General features: G+C 51.5%; 1 pseudogene; it reads right to left on the bottom strand.

Moving 5' to 3' along the window:
* Positions 1-1,044: 1,044 nt before the first annotated feature.
* Positions 1,045-3,205, bottom strand: LOC149428579 (C-reactive protein pseudogene; annotated as a pseudogene).
* Positions 3,206-6,601: the final 3,396 nt, after the last annotated feature.

Raw genomic sequence — 6,601 nt, 5'->3', positions numbered from 1 at the left:
GGTCATCCTCTGTCATAAAGCTGAACTCCAGGGATGGATTTCCTTGCATATTACATTGGTCCAGCTTGGATCATATGCTGTGCCTGTGGAAGTAGAGAATCAGTGTAGTAGTTGGTGCTGTTACAGTGATCCTGCTGTCTTATGGGTCCATTCACAGATTGCCTTGTATTTTCCTCAATAAATGCAAGCTGTTCTCTGATTGGGCAAGGCATGGAGGCAGGCGGGTGACATCACAATCACCACTCCAATTCATTGAATACTGCCCATGCCATGAAGGAGGCCCCGTGTGGTTGATATGCAGCAGGGTAACCACTCGGCAGGGGCCCCGGAAGGCATGGGAGAATGCTATATTAGAGGCGGTTACTACAGAGATTCTGCTCCCATAAGGATCCCACAGGTGTGACGCATGTACTGTATACTTTCATTGCTCCAAGCTGGACCAATATAACTGCAATAGAACCCATACCTGGACTTCAACTTTACACACTTTTGGAGTTACTATGTTGGAGAAGACATACAGATCAGGTCACATGTTGTGTGTTTGCCCCGGCCAGTGACCCCAAGAGTTTTCATAGAGATGAGTGAGCTGGTTCATTCCCAGCGGACATCAGCCAACCGGCCAAACCTCACCTCACCTGGATGAGCGACCTGATAGCCCAAAACACCGGCACTGGCAGAATGACAAGAGGGCTACTCCATGGAGAAAACTCAGAGAAGCACCCCACCTCCTGTGATGTCATCACCACCCCGCCCCCGTGTGACATCACTACCCTAGTAAGGAACTAGTATACCTTATGCGATCAGCAGGTAGTAAGGAAGCCCGCTACTTCCTTTATATGGTCAATGATGTAAAAGGGGTCAGTTCATATTGGATCCATAATAAGTTCTTCATTGGATCAGCAATGGCGGCCTGCTTATCATGGCTATGTGTTAGGATGGGGGGTTCCATGGAGGAGAAGGGTCCATATGTGAATATTGCACCTTAGATTCAGGTTATGATGCCACCTAAGTATACAAAGCTTGGAATAACTGTTGTCAGTGATCTATATTTGCCTGCTAATATTTTTAGTGCAGAAACCGAAGCCACAAAACCCACGCCAAGTCCCTGAATCCACCACCAATTCACGTGTAGGTGAAGGCAAGACATCTTTTTAGCTTTGGATGGAGTGTGGAAGGGTTAGACCCTCTACCAAGTTTTCATCGCTGTTCATGTCTCTGCTGGGGAGATTCATTCTTTTTATAGGTCCTGGTGACCATTGTTTCAGAACTTTAGAGAGCAAAATGTGGGTGAAAATTTGGTGACAGAAGTTCTGGTGACTTTGTGGAGATTTCTTCTGATTTCCCATTGCTTCTCCAAGACAGAAAGTGAAGGGAAATCTCCCCAGCAGGACGCAGACAGAATAAATAACCTGATGTTGATTTGAAACCTTCCCTACTCTATCCAAAACCAAAAAAGAAAGTTTTGCCTATATGTACACTTTAATAACACGGTGTACACACTGAGCTGATGGACCCCCCAGACTTGCATTGAAGTTTGGGTTCAAGAAGAACTACTCCTTTCATTTCATAGACTAGAGACTTCCAACTAATGACATTTCCATAGCGGTCACCAGAGATGACTTTCTGGATTTCTCTTGGAGTCAGGACAACATCCCACATGTGAACATCACCTATTTCTCCAACCAATGACAGAGAAGAAGCAAAACTTCCCCCATAATTATTATAACTATGAGTCTGTCCCAAAACAATGCTGGCTTCACCATCGATAGAAAACCCCTTCGCTAAGACTTTTCTGGGGTAGAGCTTTCCATTGAGCCAAAGTTGGACCACTCCAGTGTCGGAGTCCCAGGTCACACAGATGTGCCTCCAGTTCAAGGGATCTGAGTCTGTCCTAATACTGAGTAGTTGTCCGTTTACAGCTACAGAATAGTAGTCTGCAGAGCCTGAGGAGAACAGAAAAGCATCTCTAATTGTTGGAGTAGCGAGAGAGAAGAGACTATAGGGACGGGAAAGATCACTGTAGAAATGTGGACAGACGCTGACTTTCTGCAATGGCTTTGTAATTGTAGGTTTCAGAATGACATGATCTGTGTTGGGGTCGTTGGGGAAGATGAACACTTTACCCTCCAAGTCTGGAAAACAAAGACAAATATAAAACACATTACTGTTACAAATCAATGGGTATACTTTAGGGTATCCAAAGCATGAACCTGTTTGTGTCCATCATGGATGGAGTGTGGATGGTTGAAGCCTCATGTCAGGATCTCTCTTCCTCTTCTATGGTCTGGAGATTTCTCTCAGCCTTCTGTTCCGGTCAGTGTAGGTGTGTGAGGTGGTGCTGGACCTCGCTGATGGGTGAATGGTTTACATTCCGAGCTGTATATGTGGATATTGTATAACCCAACTCTTGGAGGCCACAGGGGAGGTTGGTCCTTCAAAGCTCTATTGGTGAATGCGGAGTGCCGTCATGTGTGTACTCAACCCTGCTTGATGTCTCCACTATTGATGGCCAAGTCCCAAGGGAAGCATGCCTACCTTACAGGACCAAATACAATATACTGCCTACGATGCCCATGTAGATTGTATGACATTGGACAGTTTGGATGATAAATAGTAGAGAAGAGAAATATTTCAGGTCGGGTTAATATGGAGATTCCAGAACCTCGGTTATTGGAACATGTGTGAGGAGCTCATGAAGGTGAGATTTACCTGCTAGAAGCAATGGGACCTAAGACTACTTTCACACGGATCTGCCTCAAAATCACAGCAAAACACTGCGCTCTCTGAGCATTTTTTTAATGACACGTGCACAGAGGTGTTTCTGAGGCATTTTTGAGGCGTTTTCCATTGATTTCAATGGGGAGAGGCATTTTTGGGGCAAAAACAAAACATGCTCCAAAGATGCTGTAAGCAGGAGTTTTTACAACACAATGGAAGCGCAATGCCCCAGTGTGAACACACACATAGACATACATTGACATACAGAGGGAAGCATTTTTCTTGAGCTTTTCAGGTGTTTTTTTTAACACAAAAGTTCTTCATAAACTCGTCAGTGTAAAAGTATCCTAACAGTGAAGTTTAATCAGCTTATATTGTTCCTTCCCTGGGCCCCCCCACCTCCCACCCCCATCAATGTACTAATGACCCTTTAATTAAAACCTGTCTGTTCTCATTAATTACCACATGTAGGACTAAGTGACACCATCACTGGGTCTCTGTGCTACTCTCTGCAGTGCATGCAGAGTATGGCTGGTGGGTGGGCTGGCAGGGTGCTGTACATAGCTTCCTGAAAACATCACTGTCACGATATGAGTCTCTGCCAGTCCCAGGTATTAATTCCTTGTTCCTAATCCCTCCTGGCCTTAGGAAGAGCTTCCTTCAATTAGTATTCACTCCTGTGTGCCAAAGGCCCCTAGCTGTAATTACCTCGCCCCCTCCACAAAAGGTCCCAAATTTAGGAAGAGCTTCCTCCAATTAGTATTCACTCCTGTGTGCCAAAGGCCCCTAGCTGTAATTAACTCGCCCCTCCACAAAAGGTCCCAAATTCAATTAGTGTATACATCCCTAATTAGTGCCTTACTTTTGTATTAATGTATTTCCCCCACTAATTATCCTGCCCAACCAGTCCTTTCTGTGTACAGCTACAAACTAAATTACTGTAGTTCCATTCTCTTCATTGTCACCTGCTAATGACCCCCCTCCACCTCTCTTCCTGCTCAGGGGGTTTAAGAGGCCAGTGCTGGTTTCTCTTGGTGTGCCATTCTGCTGGGCAACCACTGAGAGGTCCAGCTGGACTCTAGTGGCCCCCCGGCTCTGCCTGAGCCCCATTGGAGGAAGGGGGACCCCAGAAGCTACATCAGCCCTGCCTGGAACGCTGTCGGCTCTGCCTGAGACTATCACATCAGCCCTGCGTGAGTGTTTGCTCCCCTTGTGCTATCTGACTGCTTATGAACTGCCTCTTGGATTACAGATTGCTGTGGAGACTTTAGCTTTGCCCACCGGGGCTGGATTACAAGTATTTTGGACTCTCTCTCCCTGCACTGCTCCCCATTGAGTGACTGTTGTCTGTTTTAATAAGCTTTAAGTGTTTGCCGTCTGCCTTGTGTGTTCTGTCCCACTTACCCTCCGTCACACTGGTGGCAGCGGTGGCATCAGGACACTGAGGAGATGGCAGACAGTGAAAGCCATCCGATGCGGGAACAGGCCCGGCCCAGCGAATACAAGAAGTGGACTGTGGCCTATCTGCAGGAGAGGGCCGAGCAACTGTCCCTTTCCTGGAGGGGCCTAGCCAAAGAGGATCTGATCACAGCCATTGAGGAAGCTGATCCCCAGGACGCCCCAGCAAGGGAGGAGAGCAGGACAACCCAAGCCTCCCCAGCACGCCATGCCCCAGGGCCCAAAAGCCCCTGGCTGACTCGGGTGGAGGAAGAGATGGCCCTCCTGCGGTCAGACGCCACGGCAGAGGACAAGCGAGAGGCTATCCGGAGGACGCATGAAAGAAAGAGTCAAGAAAGTCACCGTGAACTAAGCTGCCCTTCCAGCCCCAGGGCCGCGGGTTACCCCCCTCCCAGCTGCAAAGACTTTAAACCCTTCAACGAAGCCACCGGGGATGTGGAGGGGTTCTTTCAGGACTTTGAGCAGCAGTGCCAGCTCATGGAGGTGCCAAGCACGGATTGGATACGGCACCTCGTGGGTCTGTTAGAAGGGGGTGCAGCTGCGGCCTACCACACTCTGGATTATGTGGAGGGCCGGGATTACACCCGGGTCAAACAGACTGTGTTGGAATATTATGCAGTGACCCCAGAAGTGCACCGGGCGCGCTTCCGTGACCTTCCCTGCCATGCGGAACCGTCCTATCGGATGTATGCGCACAAGATGTCGCAGTCCTGTCGGAGGTGGCTAGAGGGGGAACAGGCCCGCTCCGCAGAAGAAATCCTTCAGGCCTTCCTGAAGGAGAAATTCTACAACCAATGCCCGGCAGAGGTGCACGGATGGGTAAGAGAAAGAGCCCATACCACCCTTGCAAAGGCTGCTGCCCTGGCTGATGAGATCCTGGCCATCAAGCCACATTGGAAACGGCGGGCCCCTGAGCCACCAAGGGCCCCACCCCCCGTCCGGCCACCCCTCCATCCTGCCACCACCTCTGCCAAAACGGCCCCCCCACCTACCACTGCCAACCCCGTGGGTCCGCCACCCAGAGCCCAGTTCACAGGGCCACCCAAGGACCGTCGCTGCTACGGGTGCAACCAGCTGTGGCACTTCCAAGCCAACTGCCCAACCTCCCGAAGCCGACGCTTCACCCGTCCAGGCCACTACCTGGAGCTACATCCCGCAAAAGAACCCCTGCCCCCACCCCCCAGCAATTGGATGGACCCTCCAGAGGCCAAACACCTTTGGAGAGTCTACGGTGACCACCCCCCGGGGGCTACATACCCCGCCCAGAAGCAACGCCACCTGCAGGCAGTGCGGGTGGACGGGCACCCCGCCACCGGGTTTCGAGATACGGCGGCCTTCTTGACCATCGCCGACCCTCGAGTGATCTGGCCGGAAGCCATCCACCCCGGCCCTGGATTCGCCATCGAGCTGGCAGGAAGAGCCAGACATCATATTCCCAGGGCATCCGTACGCCTCGACTATGGATTCGGAGAGCAACAGTGTCAGATCGGAGTCATGGGTGGCCTAGACTAGCTACGTCATTAGTCTTGACGCCCGTGACCACCAGCAGCGCACGGTTCACATCAACATGTTGAAAGAGTACCATGACCAGACTCTGCCCGTGCTAGCTGTCTGCCCTGCCTCCACAGGCGAAGCGGATGAGGGAGCCCTGCCCGACCTCTTCAAGCCACCAAGGTCACCACCCCCCTAGATCAGATCCCCACGGGGGCTTGGCTGAGGGCCCACCAGGTGACCCAGATGCGGACCATGCTAGCGGACCAGGCCGTCACCTTTTCAGCCACCCCTGGCCGCACTGGATTAGCCCTCCACCACGTGGAGACTCAGTCAGAAGCCCATCCAGCAGGCCCCATACCGAGTCCCCGAATCAGTGAAGGTGGCCATCCGGGCAGAGCTCTCAGGGATGCTCAAGCTGGGCATCATCCGACCCTCCCGCAGTCCTTGGGCCTCTCCAGTGGTGCTCGTTCCGAAGAAGGATGGGAGCACCCGATTTTGCGTGGACTACCAGAGGTTAAATGACTACAGCGTCAGTGACGCCTATCCCATGCCCCGCATAGATGACCTGCTGGACTGTCTAGCTGGGGCCCAATATGTTAGCACCCTAGACCTCAGCAAGGGCTACTGGCAAATTGCCCTCACGAAGGAGGACATTGAGTGCTCCGCCTTCATCACCCCTTTCGGCCTGTACGAATTCCTCGTCATGCCCTTTGGCATGAAAAACGCCCCTGCCACCTTTCAACGGGTCGTGGACCAGCTACTAGAGGGATACCAAGAGTTTGCGTGTGCCTACCTAGATGACATAGCCATCTTTAGTGACACGTGGGAGGAGCACCTGGCCCACATGGGGGCCATCCTAGACCGCATCTGCAGGGCCGGGCTGACCGTGAGACCAGACAAGTGCCAGTTGGGAATGGCCGAGGTACAGTAC

Source organism: Staurois parvus, unplaced genomic scaffold (genome assembly GCF_062004578.1).
Source record: "Staurois parvus isolate SC_StPar_1 unplaced genomic scaffold, SC_StPar_1.0 ptg003119l, whole genome shotgun sequence".
Taxonomy (NCBI): Eukaryota; Metazoa; Chordata; class Amphibia; order Anura; family Ranidae; genus Staurois; species Staurois parvus.
This window is presented reverse-complemented; position numbering and strand designations above follow the sequence as displayed.